Source organism: Zingiber officinale, chromosome 9B (genome assembly GCF_018446385.1).
Source record: "Zingiber officinale cultivar Zhangliang chromosome 9B, Zo_v1.1, whole genome shotgun sequence".
Lineage (NCBI taxonomy): Eukaryota > Viridiplantae > Streptophyta > Magnoliopsida > Zingiberales > Zingiberaceae > Zingiber > Zingiber officinale.
Window position 1 is genome coordinate 34,798,121 of NC_056003.1, and position 19,295 is coordinate 34,817,415.

The window sequence follows — 19,295 nt, forward strand, 5'->3', positions numbered from 1 at the left end:
TTCCCCTCTTCCTCCGTCAATTCTACTTCCTCATCCATTCTGAGCCGCTCGTCGCCGACGTCTTCTCCTCGCCGGCACTCAAGCACCGCCCGACATCTACTGGCGCCACTTTTTCCTCTCCTGCGCCCTAGCAGTGTGGTCTCGCTGCAACACACCGGTCACCGCGCCGATCAAGCCGACAACCCCTGCCCTAGTGCCGGCTACCATTTTCCTTTTTGCCCTAGTCTGAAGCCGAGCACCCTAGGTTTATTGGAGTAATGCCCTAGCTTCGGCCAAGTTCTTATCGTCTCGATCTAAGGTGCGATGCTCGGTGCCCTGGTTCCGAGCCTTGCCTCCTCTTCAAAGCTGTAACGACCCGCCTTCTACTAACTAAGCTGTAAGGCCGATCGTCACATTATGCAGTGCTAACTATTCCAAGACCATCATCAAATCTAGGTGCGGAAGCTGTACTAATTAAAATTTTGCTAAACTGTCAACATTTCTTGGTTCTACATGTACTAAGGGGAGTAACTAAAGTGTACTTAACATATACTACATCCCCTATGGTCAAGGAATTGAAATAACGTTTTCCAGCTGTTATCAGACCTCCCAATCGATCCACAGATAGATTGAAATGGTTGAATCGATCCAGTGATCGACTCAGTCGGCTACTGTATGCGGGACTTGGGTTGGATCGATCCAGTGATCGATCCAGCACGCTACTGTGCTCGGGACAATATTCTGGATCGATCGGCTGATCGATCCAGACTGGTCAATCGATCCGGTGATCGATCCCAGAGCTCTCTGTTCGCGACAGAATTTGCTGGATCGATCGACTGATCGATCCAGAGGTCTACTGTTCGCGGTACGAATTTCTCAATCGATCGGCTGATCGATTGAGAAGCCTCCAATCGATCGGCCGATCGATTGGGGTTTCTGATTTCGTACCACCAGTCTGATTTCAGCACTGTTTCGTGCCAAACTCACACACACAAGTTCTAACATGTCCATAAACATCCCAATAACACTAACTGACATTCTAAGCAGGAATACTAACAATCTAACCAGGTCTTTCAGGATTCATAGCATTAAAATAACTGAAATAAGGAAAGTAACAACTTAATATAATGCTAAAGTTTCAGATTTATTTCTAGTTTCTCCAAGGTCTTTATTCCAAGTTCCATCCACACACATCTTCATTGCATTGCCCTCCAGCCTCCACTAGTCCATCTTTCCTTTACCTTTATCTGCAGTATAAGGAAAGAGTATCTGTAAGCTTTATGCTTAGTAAGAAACCATCTACCTCACAAAACATGCATACGATGCAATTTATGCTTTGAAAACATGCTATTGAAATATATGTATACTGAATATGATAAGCATGGCATGGCATACAACACATAGAAATCAAACTAATCATGGCAATAAAGCTAATCATAACTAGCACATTGTATCAATAGGGAAACTAATCTGATACAGAAAGCTGAGCTAAGCTAGTGCTAGACTAATGCTGAAGCTATACTGCATTCACATAACAATCTTGTGAGAGTTTGAAAACTATATATAATAATTGAAAATACATAATCATGCTGCGGTTTGGGCCCGGCAACTGTACTTGCTGTGCGCGCATCCCTAACTAAACCCGGGGTTGCAAATTCTGAATCTAGTAGGGTTTACTAGGTTAGCTGAACCTAGGGACGACTATGGGAGCCTAACCCAATGGATATCTAATCCAGTACAGTGCCACTGAGAAAATAAAATACTGAACATAAGCTAATAATTCTTGTCTTGCTTTTACTAGGTTGTCTAAACCTAGAACTAGGTTATCTAAACCTAGAGGCGACTGTGGGAGCCCACCCATTGGACGTCTAGTCCTGTAAAAGTTGAAGCAAGACTAAATAAGCTGTAAAAATGCTTCTATTGCATTTCTCTATTCTAATAAAATGCCTAAGTTGCATTTTAACTGGGCTAGCAATTTAATCGAACTCTTGGTATGCGCTGATTCGCATCCCTGGTGCCGAAAATCTACATACTACTAAACTGAAGCATAAAATTCATACGGAAGCTACTTATACTACAGGTGAGGGGTTTCTTACCTCCTGCTCAAAGTTTTTACGATTCCAATCGCTAGATTTCCAGAGAAGACGATCCTTTCGACGATCTTCTCGCGTCTATGCGTTCCTCTCGCGGAGGGGAGCGTCCTCGTATCCAAGATGTCGCTGGAAATTCCTCCTATGGCCCTAGGGACGGAATCCCTAGGTGTGCTTGTGGTTGGCGCCGAGAGAAGAAGAGGAGAAGGGGCGGCGTGGCTAGGGTGAGGATAAGGAAAAGTTACGTTAAAAAAATAACTCTTCGCTTATTAATTCCCTATTTATAATAAGTGGGTAATTTCGCTCAACTCTAATATAAATTTAATTGCCTCCCTTTTCTTTCAGCACGGCCCTGCTGGGTTCATTTGGTTACTAGAGTCCGCTATAAGTCGTAGCACCCAATTGGTCTCGGGTTCAATTCCCGCGTAGGCTATTTTCGTTTTCTATTTATTTTTGCTACTTCCGCTACTCTAAAAATTCTGTAAAAATATCCTAAAATTTTAGAAAAATACTAGGATATTTCTAATAATTATTTTGAGAATTTTCGGGCATTACAATCCCCCATACCTTATAAAAAGTTTATCCTCGAACTTAGAATAACTCTGGGTACTTCTGTCTCATACTTGCCTCTTCTGCTGTGTGACTTTGCCAAATTACTTTCACTAATGGTACTTCCTTGTTCCCCAATTTCTTAACTGCTCGGTCTATTATCTGTCATAGCTGAGGTCTTCGCGGACTTGTACCGACTGGGGCTCAATCACCTGGGTGGCATCTGGGATATGCTTCTTCAGCATAGAGACATGAAATACATTATGGATGGCAGACAACTCCTGTGGTAGCTCTAGCTCATATGCTACCTTGCCAACTCTCCTGCTGATAAGGTATGATCCCACATATCTGGGACTTAGTTTGCCCTTCTTCCCAAAACGCATTACTCCCTTCATGGGAGCTACTCTGAGGAACACTGAATCCCCAACTGAGAACTCTAAGGGTCTGCGCCGTGTATCAACATAGCTTTTCTGGTGACTCTGAGCTGTCTCTATCCTCTGGTGGATCTGCTGTATAGCTGCTGTGGTATCTGCTACTAGATCTGTCTGAAGCTCTAGTTCTTTCTGTTCACCACTCTCATACCAGCAGATTGGAGATCTACACCTCCGCCCATAGAGAGCCTCGTAAGGTGCCATGCCGATGGTGGCCTGATAGTTGTTGTTGTATGCAAATTCTGCTAAGCTCAGATATTTGCACCAACTTCCCCTGAAGTTTAGGGCACATGCTCGGAGCACATCTTCGAGTACCTGATTTACTCGCTCCGTCTGACCATCTGTCTGAGGATGGAAAGCTGTGCTGAACTTTAACTGGGTGCACACTCCCAGAAGTGTGATGTGAATCTGCTGTCTCTGTCTGATATAATGGTTCGTGGGACTCCATGTAGTCTAACGATCTCCTTGAGATACAACTGTGCTAACTGTTCCATGGAGTAGGATATCCTGATAGCTAAGAAGGGGCTGATTTAGTCAACCTGTCGACTATTACCCAGATGGTATCAAAACCATTCGTGGTTCTGGGTAATCCCACTATGAAATCCATAGAAATGTCTTCCCACTTCCACTCTGGAATCTGGATAGGCTGCAGACCTCCTCCTGGTCTCTGATGTTCTGCCTTGACCCTCTGGCAAGTCAGACAGGTACTAACGTATCTAGCGATGTCTCTTTTCATCCCGGGCCACCAAAAACGTTTCTTCAAGTCCTGGTACATCTTGGTGGAGCCAGGATGCATCGCATAAGGAGTCTTGTGAGCCTCATCTAGAATCTTCCTGCGTAGTTCCTCCTAATCTGGAACACATAATCTGTCACCAAAGTACAATACCCCACTATCAGATCTCTGAATTCTCCACTGTCTGATTATGCTAATCCTTGCTTGATCTTCTGAATTTCAGGATCCTGTTCCTGAGCTGTCTGAAGATCACCAAGCAAGGTAGACTCTAACGTCATAGTAGAGAGCTGTCCAACTATGAGTTCAAGACCGAAGTCTGTGATCTCTTTCTGTAGGGGCGGTGACATGGCTTCTAGAGATAATAGGGCAGCACTGGACTTTCTACTAAGTGCATCTGCTACCCTATTTGCCTTTCCTGGGTGGTAGAGGATGTCTATATCGTAGTCCTTGACCAGATCTAGCCATCTGCGCTGTCGCATATTCAAATCCTTCTGAGTGAAGAAGTACTTCAAACTCTGATGATCTGTATACACTCTGCACTGAGCTCCATACAAGTAATGTCTCCAAATTTTGAGAGCGAACACCACTGCTGCAAGCTCAAGGTCATGAGTAGGATAGTTCTTCTCATAATCCTTGAGTTGTCTGGAGGCATAGGCGATTACCTTGCCGTCTTGCATCAGCACTGCTCCTAGTCCCAACTTAGAGGCATCACTATAAATATCGAAGCTGTCTGTGTTCTCGGGTAGAGCTAGAATAGGTGCACTGGTCAATCTTCTTTTTAACTCGCTGAAGCTGTTCTCACAGTCCTCTGTCCACTGAAATTTCCTGTTCTTCCTGGTAAGAGCTGTCAGTGGGGAGGCTATTCTAGAGAAGTCCTCTACAAACTTTCTGTAATAACCTGCTAGTCCCAGAAAGCTTCTGATCTCGCTAGCGTTCTTGGGTCTTTTCCAGTTACTCACAGCTTCTATCTTACTGGGGTCTACCATAATATCATCCTTTGAGATGATGTGACCCAGGAAGGACACCTGATCTAACCAAAATTCACATTTTATGAACTTGGCGTACAACTGGTTCTGCTGAAGGGTCTGCAGTACTATTTTCAGGTGCTCTGCGTGTTCTTCCTGAGTTCCTGAATAGATAAGAATGTCATCGATGAATACGATAACGAACTTATCTAAGTATTCTCTAAATACCCTGTTCATGAGGTCCATGAAAGTAGCTGGGACATTTGTCACACCAAAGGGCATGACTACGAACTCGTAATGTCCGTATCTGGTCCTGAATGCTGTCTTGGGTATATCCCCTTCTTTAACTTTCACCTGATGATAACCTGATCTGAGGTCTATCTTAGAGAACACTGCTGGTCCCTTCAGCTGATCAAACAGGTCATCTATTCTGGGAAGAGGATACCTGTTCTTAATCGTGACTTGGTTTAGTGCCCGGTAATCTATACACAGGCGCATGCTCCAGTCCTTCTTCTTCACGAACAATACAGGCGCTCCCCATGGTGAGTGACTAGGGCGTATGAAACCCTTGTCAAGCAGCTCCTGTAGTTGCTCATGAAGTTCCTTCAGTTCTGCTGGAGCCATGCGGTAAGGCGCTTTGGAGATAGGATTTGTACCGGGAATGAGTTCTATCTCGAATTCAATCTCCCTGTCTGGTGCTAAGCCTGGTAACTCTTCAGGGAAGACTGCTGGGTAGTCACATACGACTTGTCCTGACTGGTACTGACTATATGTGCTAAAAATCCCGTACATCCTGAATCCATTAATCTCTGTGCCTTCATAGCTGAGAGAAATTTCTTGGGCTTTCTCTTTGGTTCTCCAACGAACTCGAACTGTGCTTCTGCTTCAGGTTGGAATACAACTTTCTGCTTACGGCATTCTATTGAGGCACCATATTTGATCAAGAAGTCCATCCCAAATATGACGTCGTAGTCAGTCATATTTAGCACTATCAGATCACAAAAGAGCTCTCTGTTTGCTATAATGACTGGCACTGCTCTGAGCCAGTGCGTGGATGCCATAATTTCTTCTGAAGGTAAGGTCGTCAGAAACTGACTACTGAGTACCTCTGGAGGTCTTGCTAACTTCTCAGCAAATGCCCTGGATATATAAGAATGGGTTGCCTCAGTATTGAATAAGACAGTTGTACTTTGCTGTAAAATACTAATCTGACCTGTAACAATTGTCGAGGCATTTGCTACGTCCTCTCTGGTCAGTGAATAGATCCTCGCATTGGTCGTAACTGGAGGGGCTTCTAATCTGCCCTGACTGATGTGTGGACCATCTAAAGCAGCTTGCATCTGATGCAACTGTGCTGGCTTGGCTTCGTACTGGATCGGCTGTGGTGGAGGGAAGCTGGCCTTATTCGGACACTGCTTGGCCATATGCCCTTCCTGTCCGCATTCGAAGCATCCTCATGTGCCCTTACGACAAACTCCAGGATGAAATTTCCCACAAGTAGCACACTTTGGGCAACTAGGCTGCTTGCTAGCTGGTCCTCCTTTTGGGTAGCTCCCTGGTTTGAGCTTGTTGCTGGAGTTCCCTTTCCAGTTAGAGCCGTGGGAGCTGTGGCCCTGGTGTTTCCGAGTGCCTGAGCCTCCTTGACCTTTAGATTCTGAGAGAACTTACTTCTGCTGCTTGATGCTATTCTGGTAATGCTCAGTGGTCAGGGCGCTGCTAACTAGTTCTTCAGTGGTTTGTGGCCTAAGAATGCCGCTAGCCACGTTCATTGCTATTTCCTGCCTCAGCATCTTGAGCATCAACCGAACTCGTTCTTTTTATGTACTGACTAGTTCAGGGCATAAACGAGCCAACTTGTTGAATTTCTTCACGGCTTCCTCAACCGATAGGTTGCCCTGACGAAACTCGGTGAACTCGTCGTAGTGGCGGTTTGTGACCCGCATGTGAAAGAATTCCTCAAAGAACTCCTTCTCGAAGTCTGCCCATGTCATCTGGTTTACTGGGCGCTTCGCTCTAATTCTCTTCCACCACATGCGTGCATCCCCTGTCAAGCAGAAAGAGACACACTTCACATTTTCACACTCTGGCCAGTCCAGGAGCTCCATCGTACTTTCCAGTGTTTTGAACCAGGCTTAAGCATCCCATGGTTCGTTGGTGCCTGAGAAATTCTCTGTCTTGACTCTCTGCCACTGGATCAGATAGGCTTCTCTCTGTGTTCCTGCTGCTGGTGGTGGAACCTCTAAGACTACTGGTGTCGCTAAGTTTGGTTCCGGGGTAACTGTGGGAGTATTCTGCTGATTAGCCTTTAAGGTGGCTATTTCCTGTTGCTGTTCAGCTAGCTGCTGCTGTAACTGAGCCACTAATGCTGTAAGGTCTGGGGTAGGCACTGAACTGCCTGCCTCATGCTGGGGCTCAGTAGCTGGTGCCCTTCTAGCTGGGCACCCTCGTGCCATTCTAGAGACATAGAGGCATATATGACTAATACAATCTTAATAGAGTAACTACTGTTATCATATTAACTACTATCATAAACAAGCATGCTTTAGTTATATCTGAACATGGAAACAAGAAACATAGAGAAAGTGAGAGACGTTCTTACTTGGAAGCTGCAGGTTCAATGTTGATGTGTGTGTAGGAAGTATGGAAACTGCTTTGATATCACTCTGTAACGACCCGCCTTCTACTAACTAAGCTGTAAGGCCGATCATCACATTATATTGTGCTAACTATTCCAAGACCATCATCAAATCTAGGTGCGGAAGCTGTACTAATTAAAATTTTGCTAAACTGTCAACATTTCTTGGTTCTACATGTACTAAGGGGCGTAACTAAAGTGTACTTAACATATACTATATCCCCTATGGTCAAGGAACTGAAATAACGTTTTCCAGCTGTTATCAGACCTCCCAATCGATCCACAGATCGATTGGAATGGTTGAATCGATCCAGTGATCGACTCAGCCGACTACTGTATGCGGGACTTGGGTTGGATCGATCGTGATCGATCTAGCACGCTACTGTGCTCGGGACAATATTCTGGATCGATCGGCTGATCGATCCAGACTGGTCAATCGATCCAGTGATCGATCCCAGAGCTCTCTGTTATCGACAGAATTTGCTGGATCGATCGGCTGATCGATCCAGAGGCCTACTGTTCGCGGTACGAACTTCTCAATCGATCGGCTGATCGATTGAGAAGCCTCCAATCGATCGACCGATCGATTGGGGTTTTTGATTTCGTACCACCAGTCTGATTTCAGCACTGTTTCGTGCCAAACTCACACACACAAGTTCTAACATGTCCATAAACATCCCAATAACACTAACTGACATTCTAAGCAGGAATACTAACAATCTAACCAGGTCTTTCAGGATTCATAGCATTAAAATAACTGAAATAAGGAAAGTAACAACTTAATATAATGCTAAAGTTTCAGATTTATTTCTAGTTTCTCCAAGGTCTTTATTCCAAGTTCCATCCACACACATCTTCATCGCATTGCCCTCCAGCCTCCGCTAGTCCATCTTTCCTTTACCTTTATCTGCAGTATAAGGAAAGAGTATCTGTAAGCTTTATGCTTAGTAAGAAACCATCTATCTCACAAAACATGCATACGATGCAATTTATGCTTTGAAAACATGCTATTGAAATATATGTATACTGAATATGCTAAGCATGGCATGACATACAACACATAGAAATCAAACTAATCATGGCAATAAAGCTAATCATAACTAGCACATTGTATCAATAGGGAAACTAATCTGATATAGAAAGCTGAGCTAAGCTAGTGCTAGACTAATGCTGAAGCTATACTGCATTCACATAACAATCTTGTGAGAGTTTAAAAACTATATATAATAAGTGAAAATACATAATCATGCTGCGGTTTGGGCCCGACAACTGTACTTGCTGTGCGTGCATCCCTAACTAAACCCGGGGTTGCAAATTCCGAATCTAGTAGGGTTTACTAGGTTAGCTGAACCTAGGGATGACTATGGGAGCCCAACCCAATGGATATCTAATCTAGTACAGTGCCACTGAGAAAATAAAATACTGAACATAAGCTAATAATTCTTGTCTTGCTTTTACTAGGTTGTCTAAACCCAGAACTAGGTTATCTAAACCTAGAGGCGACTGTGGGAGCCCACCCATTGGACGTCTAGTCCTGTAAAAGTTGAAGCAAGACTAAATAAGCTGTAAAAATGCTTCTATTGCATTTCTCTAAGCTAATAAAATGCCTAAGTTGCATTTTAATTGGGCTAGCAATTTAATCGAACACTTGGTATGCGCTGATTCGCATCCCTGGTGCCGAAAATCTACATACTACTAAACTGAAGCATAAAATTCATACGGAAGCTACTTATACTGCAGGTGAGGGGTTTCTTACCTCCTGCTCGAAGTTTCTTACGATTCTAATCGCTAGATTTCCGGAGAAGACGATCCTTTCGACGATCTTCTCGCGTCTATGCGTTCCTCTCGCGGAGGGGAGCATCCTCGTATCCAAGATGTCGCTGGAAATTCCTCCTATGGCCCTAGGGACGGAATCCCTAGGTGTGCTTGTGGTTGGCGCCGAGAGAAGAAGAGAAGAAGGGGTGGCGTGGCTAGGGTGAGGATAAGGAAAAGTTACGTTAAAAAAATAACTCTTCGCTTATTAATTCCCTATTTATAATAAGTGGGTAATTTCGCTCAACTCTAATATAAATTTAATTGCCTCCCTTTTCTTTCAGCACGGCCCTGCTGGGTTCACTTGGTTACTAGAGTCCGCTATAGGTCGTAGCACCCAATAGGTCTCGGGTTCAATTCCCGCGTATATTTTCGTTTTCTATTTATTTTTGCTACTTCCGCTACTCTAAAAATTCTGTAAAAATATTCTAAAATTCCAAAAAAATACTAGGATATTTCTAATAATTATTTTGAGAATTTTTGGGTGTTACAAAAGCAGTGGTGTTCCGGCAACGTGGCGGCAAGATCCCTATTACAGCTGATCGATGATCTTAAAGTGGGGAGGAATCCAGCAGGGAGGTTTGTTATGTGATGTTCCTTAGTCCCATCAACTATCCTTTCCTGGTAGCAACGATCCTTGGCTGAGGATCAACAGAAGGGGGCTGTGAGGAAGAGGTAAGGTCAGTAGGTTATGTTTGGAATTAGGTTGTTTTGTTGATCAGTGGTCTTCCTTCTTGATTTGTTTAGTGCAAGTGGTTTCCCAACAGCAAATAACCTCTGATTGTACACATTCTAGCGGCTGCCCGAGCTATCTGGCTGTGATTCAATCGGAGAGGTTTGGTGTTGTGGTAAGGAATAGAGGAATTGTTTCTTTTGTAGTAGCGTACACATGATTTGAACTAGGATTTAATTAAGTTTAGGTTGATAATGCTAGTTGTAAATCCTAATTGGGAGGCGGAATAGTTAGAATTTGTTTAATTCAAGGATTTTAAATATAAAGGAAGGATAAGATTATTAAATAGGGTTGGAGATTTTTATTTAGCTATATAGCTAAATACATTATGTTTGATATCACAGGACTTTGATTCAAGACGGTGTCTCGATGAGGGATCTATTTCGGATACGATCCTCTTATTGGAGGCGAGTACTTTGACTTATCTTTTAGATATTGTCGTTTGATATACATAGTAAATCTGTAACGCCCCGGCTTGGGTGGGCCCCACCCGAACCGAACCGGGCACGCCACCAGAATTGCCCATCGGGTTAACGACTAGCTCCACAGACCACCGAAGGTCCTTTCAGCGTGCTTTGTCCTCACTCGCACGCACTCTGGGAAACTTCCCAGGAGGTCACCCATCCTAAGATTTCTCCAAGCCAAGCACGCTTAACTTTGGAGTTCTTAAGTTTCGGCTTCCGAAAAGGAAGGTGCATCTTGGTGATATAAATAGTACCATCTAACCTTTTAAGTCATACTTAACCAGAATCTCAGAACCAGGGTATTACACTTCTTTTTGTACATTTTCTGTACCAGTTTTATGAGCTCGGTGGTAATTTTTTCATCCTCGTCTTCTGAGTCCGATTCGTCTTTAGACTCAAGTTCGGTTCTGCGCTTTGCTTTTGGTTCCCGGGTTTTGCTCGTACCTACAATCAATGCAATGCCTTTCTCGGTTAGACATGCATTAGTCTGTTCGTGTAATTCAAATTCGAAAAACAATTCATCTAACTTAATTGATGAAAGATCCTTGGATACTTTGTAAGCATCTACCATGGATGTCCATAAAGTATTCCTCGGAAAGGCGTTGAGAGCATACCTTATTACGTCTCGATTCTCCATCTTTTGTCCGATCTCGTGGAGTCTGTTCAGTAGATCTTGTATTCGTACGTGAAGTTGACTAGCCGTCTCACCTTCCTGCATTTTTATGTTATATAACTTGTTTAAAATTAGATCGTGCTTACTTATTTTTGTATCGAAGGTTCCTTCGTGCAGCTCGATCAACTTCTCCCATTGTTCTTTCGCACTTGAGAATGGACCAACTCGGTTCAGCTCTTTCTTTGTTAGACACATTGAAGAGTACATGTTACTGGCCTCGACCTTCTTTATTATACTTGCGTCCCAGTTCTCGCATGATACTAGTTTTCCAGTGACGTCGAGTGGGAGTGAGATGCTGATTTTGATGATCATCTACATCTCGAACTGGGTTTGGAGGCAGGACTCCATTTGGCCCTTCCAGTAGCCGAAGTCCTTGCCAGAGAAGAGAGGCGAGCGGGCTGTGCTGTAGCCTTCTTGGTGGGCCATTGTAGAAGTAAAATCTCGCACAAACAAAAATAAGAAACTTTGTTCTAAGACTTGATCTTGGATTAGTAGTGCAAATTAAAAATAAATGCGCGAACTCGAGTGGTGGTGCACCAGTTTCGAGGGAAAATTTTGATTACGATAAAAATAGATCGGAAGGCGGAAATTTTATCGATTCCGATCGACTCCGAAAAATTAAAAATTACCACGAAAAAATTACTTGAATGGTGGTTTCACTAATTCAAAGCGACCTCACTCTGATACCAATTGTAGGATCAAAAGAGATAGAGGGGGGGGGGGGGTGAATAGCGCTCGTGACTTTCACGTCATTTTAAAACAATCGATCCGAGTAAATGTTATGCAGTAGAAATAAAAGAAACAATTGCAAACTCGAACACCAAGATTTACTTGGTTCGAAGCCTATGGAGACTCTTACTCCAAGGCTCACACTCGTTGAGTGTTTACTTTGGGAAATTCACTATCAATCCAGAAATATTAAAAATGGAGTATTACAATTTAAATACAATAAATTAAAAGTATATCAACAACTCAAGAATGGAGAAAGTCGAGCTTGTGGTTGTCGGAGTAGCGTTACAGCTTTGCTGGATTGTTTCGTTAGCAGTGCATAGTAGAAGAATCGTGAATTTCAGTTGTCTTCAAGCATCTGGTCGAGACAGTCTTATATAGCCTGTTGAGGGTGCCCTCAACCTCATGGAGGGCGCCTCCAACCCTGCCGAAGTCACAGCGTCGATAAGCTCTGCTTCCCTCGCTGCTTATCCGCCTGAGGGCGCCTTTAAGGAGGGCACCTTCTACCCAGCGTCCAGGGCACCTCCAGCTCCATGGACGGCGCCCTCTGCCCTGCTACGTGGAGGTCTTCGACTAGTGCACCCGAGGCACCTCCAAGCTCCATGGAGGGTGCCTCGGGTACTGTTCATCCGAGGCTTTACATATTTTTCACTCCCTACAAGATGTGTTAGTCCAAAATATAAAACATATCCTGCAAAATAGAGTTAAGCGTAATAAAATCAGATTAAGATAAATATTTGACAATCATCGGACTATCCGATTCTGATTTTCGATTTCTATCCGAAAACCTTAGGTTGAACTGACACCTACTGTTCCCTCACCGGGAAACACGTCCTCACCTACTCCATTCAGGAGAGTTTACCTGTTGCTAGTCTGGTCCTCCAGACCGACTGGACTTTTGCTCAGTACCTGAGGCTTCCAGTCTTCATGCTAGACATCCGCTCCACCACCTACCCAGACTTCCACCCGGTTCGCGACACCATGATTTCAACCTAGAGTCTCCGACTCTAGGATTTTTGCCCGAAGCACTTGATCTGCCAAGACTTTCCACCTAGGGTTTCCACCTCCTAGGACCTAGAGTTACCACCCCCTAGGGTTTTCCCTTTACCTAACCACAGCTAGGACTTTTCCTCACCTAGGGTTACCACCCCCTAGGACCTAGGGTTACCCTCCCTAGGATTTTTCACCTGCCTAACCGCAGCTAGGACTTTTGCCTAAGTACACTTAGGACTTTCTTGCAAGCTCATTCAAACATGTTAGACCGTAAATAATCTTAACTTTGAACCCTTTGCCATGATCAAAACTCAGGTTCGATCGTCGAATGCTTCCCGCACCAACAATTTCTCCCCTTTGGATTATGACAACAAAATTCAAAGTTAAGTAAAATATGAAAGTAATATAAATTCATACAAACATAAAATCAAGATTCAAGTGAAAAAATATGTAGGTGCAAAAAATATAAATATTTATTTGCAACTTATGTAGGTGCAAAAAATATAAATATTTAGTTGCAACTTGTTGTATCTCTCCCTTAATCACTTATTTAATTACTTAACTTACTTAACTTTCATTTTCCTCTCCCCCTTTGTAATATATCAAAAATATTACTTTAAAAATAAAATGGAAAGATAGGAAATATTTAGCTCCCCTGAAAGGTAGCTCTTTACTTGAAAAGTATTAGTTTAGAAATTTTTTTTTAAGCTTTTGAAAAGATTTAGATAAAAAGGATAGTTAAGTATTTTAGCTTTAAAAAAGGAAAAAGCATAGTTAAGTACTCAGCTTTTTAAAAAAAATTGATAAAACTTTGTTAAGTCCTTACCTTTAAAAAGATTGTTGATAAAAACTTAGTTTTGATAAAGGACTTAGCTTTATAAAGGTTTTAAAAAAGATTAGTTAAAAGTACTCAGTTTTTTAAATTTTTTTTTATAAAAGCTTAGTTTAAAAACTTAGTTAAGTACTTAGCTTTTCAAAAGATTTTGATAAAACACTTAGCTTTAAAAGGTTTTTCTTCTAAAAATACTTAGCTAAGAAAATGATTTCTTTGAAAAATACTTTATCAAGTACTTAGCTTTTGAAAAGATTTTTAAGAAAAACTTAGTTAAGTACATTGAAACTTAGTAAAAAATACTTTTTTAAAACTTATTTTTCTAGATAAAATAAATTTGAACTTGAAAAAATTGAATTCCCTTTAAAAAAAACTTTAACTTTAAAAAAAAAATAATTTTGAAAATTTTGAAAAAGAATTAATGCTTTAACTTTCTTTCACACCCCCTTAATTAATGCCAAAAATATTTTAGGGTGTCGTAGAGTCCATGCATGAACATTCAAAGTAAAAATAGAAAATAGAAGTAATTAATTATTATCCTAATTTTTCATCTCACTATTTTTAAGTTATCAAACATATTCAACTTATAAGTTTGTGTGAGATGAACTTATATAAATTAATTTTCAACTTAATTTTAAGTTTATAAATATTTAATGATATTGAAAATATTTATGTTTGAACTTAAATTTAGAGAATTTTAAATTTTAAATTTGATTTTAAATTTGGATTTTAAAAATATTAAAATTTGAAAATATTTAAGTTTGATGTATTTTGAAAAATATTTAAGTTTGATTTAGAATTTCAAAATATTAAATTTTGAAGAATATTTAAGTTTGGCTTAGAATTTCAAAATATCGAATTTAAGATTTAGAAACTTAAGTTTGACTTTTGAGTGAGTTTGAATTTCAAATTTTAAATTATAGAACCCAACTCTGACATTATCTTCAAGCAGGCTTTATCTTAGCTTCTCATCCCTTGAATGCATCGTGCGTGTGCTTCTCGCTCTACTAGTGTACTCTTCCACAACTGCTCATCCCTTAGTTGTACTAAGACCGTCGACTCCCTTCCCATGTCATCCTTCTTATTTGTTGCGTCTTCCGCTCGATTTATTGTATCACTAAGTCCCTGCACACTCAGACACAAAGTATCAAATACACAGGGTTTAAGTTAACTCAGTTGATCATATCAAAATTATTTCAGAATATTTACAATTTTTTCTTTTTTGATATGTATCAACTCAAGTTAAGATTAAGATAATCAAATAATAAAATAATAAATGATTTATGTTTAAAACAATTAGAAACTATTAATTATAAATATGTGCAATCAAGTACGAGCAACAATATTATGATATTGTGATCTCCCCCTTAACTTTGATAATTGCTCCTCTTTGATAATATAAAAAAATGGGTCAATAAAATGAAAAAATATACAAAAAAAAAAAAAAAAAAAAAAAAAGAAATTTTTTCTAGGGCTTCCACATACATCATGGAAGTCTGTATATAGATTTGAAAAACTATTTTTTTTAAAAAAATTAACTTTTACGTATTAAAATCCAGATTGTTCAAAATAAATTTAAATTTTTTTTTAACTTTAGAAAAATGTTAAATTTTTTTTTGTTAAAGTGAAATATAATTAATTTATTCATAAACAAATTTCCACTAGAAAATTTTTCTTCTTTTAGTTAGAAAATATTTTTCTTGACCGACATGGATGTTTTACAAAATAAATACTTAAAAATAGATTTTGGCATTAAAAAATCTAGATAAGTTTTTTGAACATTCAAAATCTAACGTTATTTTTGGAAAAATTAAAAATTTCAAAAATTAATCTCTGAAAAATTTCAATTAAAACTTTTATTTTTGGAAAAAAATTTAATAAAAAATTCTATAACGGTTGAAAATTTTTAAAATTTTTTATACTAATATATAACATGTTTTTCTATTAAGGAAAAAATTTAAATAAAAAATAAATGAATAGAATGTTTCTAAAAAATAATTTTTTCACTAATGTTAATAATTAAATAAAATTTAATTCTAACATGCACATAGAAATAATTTAATATGTTAGAACAGATTTTAGGACTGATCAAGTATGTTCTTAGAATATCATTTTTTGTAACTGTTATAATTTGATTCCTATAATTTCTAATATACCAATAAAATCATCCAGTATATCTAAAATCAACTTTTAGAGCAAATGAACTTGAACATACAAATCTTTTTCGAATTTTAATTTTTTAATTTGATCTTATAATGGACACACATTTGCCAAGTTGATTCTTAAGTCAATATTATCCTTTCTTATTTTTACATACGTAATTCTGAGTTTGTATAAAGATCTAGATAACAATTTGATGACTTCTTAATTGGTTAAGAGGTAGAAGATATACCTTAGTTACTGTGTCAGACTCGTAGTTTGATGCTTCCCTTCTATCACTGTTTTCATTTGAAGTAGTTGTTGGGATGTATACTATAAGCCTAACTTTTATATGAATATCTGTTTTGAAATATTTTAAAATGAGAATCACTTTGATCAAATATCTACATTTTATATTTATATATATGTCAATGCAGTTGTCCATTTAATTTATATTATAGATAACATGGTGTGTGGTGTCACACAGAAGATCATGTTATCGATTCCTTATAAATTATAAATAGTAGCTCACAACCAAGATGGATTGGGACAAACCATCAGAACGGTTGTAGTATAATTTGGTATTAGTCTGCCTTTACTATAAAATTACACTAGTACACTATGTGTGTATTGAGCAGGACCGTCTGAGGTTGTTTGATTTATACTGACTACATAAAAGAACAGAACCTCTGTTATTATGGTTGTGCGTCCTCTTAATCCCTATATAATAACAAGCACGTATACTTAGTATTTATTTCTTTAACTTATCAATGGGTGAGATTTATTCATTAAATCAATGAGCCCGATGAGTTGGGAGATAGTTGATAGGATCGAAAAGAATTTAGATATCTCCACAATGACATGATATTGTCGACTTTGGGCCTAAGCCCTCATGGCTTTGCTCTTGGGCTCTCCCCAAAAGGCCTCATACCAATGGAGATATCTTTTTCTCTTATAAACCCATGATCTTTCCCATGTGTTTCCAATATGGGACTATGTTTGCAACCTTGCAACCCCAACAATCCCCCCCTCAAACAAAGGACCACAGGCTTCCCATGTCCGATCCTTAACCCACCAGGACTTCCTGCCCCTCGGTCCACCCGACCTACTAGGACTTCCTGGCCTAGCCGCAACTAGGACTTCCTGCCTGGTGTCTGGTCCTCTTGATCCGAACATAGGAGCCCCCCTTTCTTTGTTCGAGGTCAATATTGTACCCACATGGCTCAATCAGATCATAGCTCTTGTGCACAGTCGGCGGTTAAACCTTCTGGCAGTCCAGGCTCTTATACCAATTGATAGGATCGAAAAGAATTTAGATATCTCCACAATGACATGATATTGTCCACTTTGGGCCTAAGCCCTCATGGCTTTGCTCTTGGGCTCTCCCCAAAAGGCCTCATACCAATGGAGATATCTTTTTCTCTTATAAACCCATGATCTTTCCCATGTGTTTCCAATATGGGACTATGTTTGCAACCTTGCAACCCCAACAATAGTATTATTTATATGGTGTGTTGTTGATTATAGAAGAAACTTGTGTCCTAATTATTTAGGCTGATGATGCCCCCTTGAGAAGCTTATAAGGATTATCATGTAAACCCTACAGGTGGACTTAGTCCGGCATGATAATAAAATTGAGTGGTACTACTCTTGGACTCAGATGTTAATTAACTGAGTTGTTAGTAACTCATTTAATTAACGGACATACGATATCTTAAACACGGGGAGATTAACACACTCATAATAAGAAGGAGCCCATATTGTAATATGGGATTGGTGTGGTAGTTCAATAATAACCCTTTATTGGTATGAGTTATTATTGATGGACTTGATTTGGGTGTTCGGGGCGAACACGGGAAACCCAAGCCTATCGGGAGACCTAAACCAATTCCTCCTTTATGTCCATGTTGTAGCCTCTATATATAAAGCCTTGCATCCATCCATCCATAACCGGGTTTGGTTTAACTTAACTTGGTTTGATTTAACTTAACTTGGTTTGATTTAACTTAACTTGGTTTGGTCTAACTTAACTTGGTTTGGTTTAACTTAACTTGGTTTGGTTTAACATAGTTTGTTTAGATTTTTTCTAAACAAAATTTTATTAATTTTTCTTTCCTTGTAACCGACGGTAAGTCTATAAAAAGGAGTAGGATGTGACCCCTAAAACTTAACTTTTTAATTCTCCACAACTCCCTTCTCTCCTTATGGTTACCGCCCCCTCTTCCCTTGCTAGGGCCAGCAACACAACCAATTCTCTTCTCCCCTTGTGGCTGGCGCCACCTTCTTCCCCACCTAGGGCCGGCGCCAACCTCTCCCTTGCAAAGGGCCGGTGGTTTCCTCCTCCACCTTGGCTAGGGCCAGCGGTTCCCCTTCTCCCTTGGTGACCGACGCCTCTTGTTGGATCGAGAAGCGCTAGAGGAGGGGGGGGGGGGTGAATAGCACTCGTGGCTATTTTCTTTGATTCGTAAAACTCGAGTAATAAACAGAGCGAAAATTAAAAGGACAATCACACACAAAGACACAAGTAGTTACTTGGTTCGGAGCTTGTGTCGACTCCTACTCCAAGGCTCATACTCGTTGAGCGTTTACTTTAAGCAACAACTATAATCGTGAAAGGTTTTACAGTAGAGCAATACAAGTAAAACAACAATAACTTTATACTGACAATAGAGAATCGTAGAGTCGCAGCTCCTGGTTGTCGAGGTGTAGCAACAACACTCCGGGGACGTATCTTAAGCAACCAACAGTCGAAGGATCACTTAGAACTTAATTGATTTAGACTGCTGCTCGAGACCTTCTTTTATACTGTGCTGAAGGTGCCTCCAACACCATCCAAGGCACCTCCAACAAGCCGAGTCAGCTGCGTGGATCGGATCGAGCCAGGTCGCACCTCATCCACTTGAAGGTGCCTCCAACGCCCTCCAAGGCGCCTTCAGTCGGCGGTCCAAGCCGCCTCCAGCTCCTCTTGAGGCGCCTTCAGCTCCTCTTGAGGCGCCTTCAGCTCCTCTTCGCAGCTGGCTTCGGCTTTGCACCCGAGGCGCCTCCAAGCTCCATGGAGGCTCCTCGGACACTGTTCATCCGAGGCTTGCCTTGCTCATTTGTCCCTGTAAAGCATGTTAGTTCACCAAACACACACATACCCTGCAAGACAAAGTTAGCACACATAAAATATAGTAAATTAAGTGATTGACAGTCATCGGACTGTCCGGGTCTAACTTCGAATTTCCGATCGGAAACCATAGGTCGACTCGACGCCTACTGTTCCCTCTGTAGGGAATGCAAACGCGTCCTCACCTACTCCTCTCAGGAGAGTTACCTGTTGCCAGTGCGATCCTCCAGATCGATTGGACTTTCACTCAGTGCTCGATGCTTCCGGACTTTCTGCTGGACGCCCGCTCCCCGACTCGTCCAGTCTTTCACCTGGTTCGCAACACCAAGACTTTCCACCTAGGGTTACCACCCCCTAGGACTTTTGCCTGAAGTCCTCGACCCACCAAGACTTTCCGCATAGGGTTACCACCCCCTATAACCTAGGGTT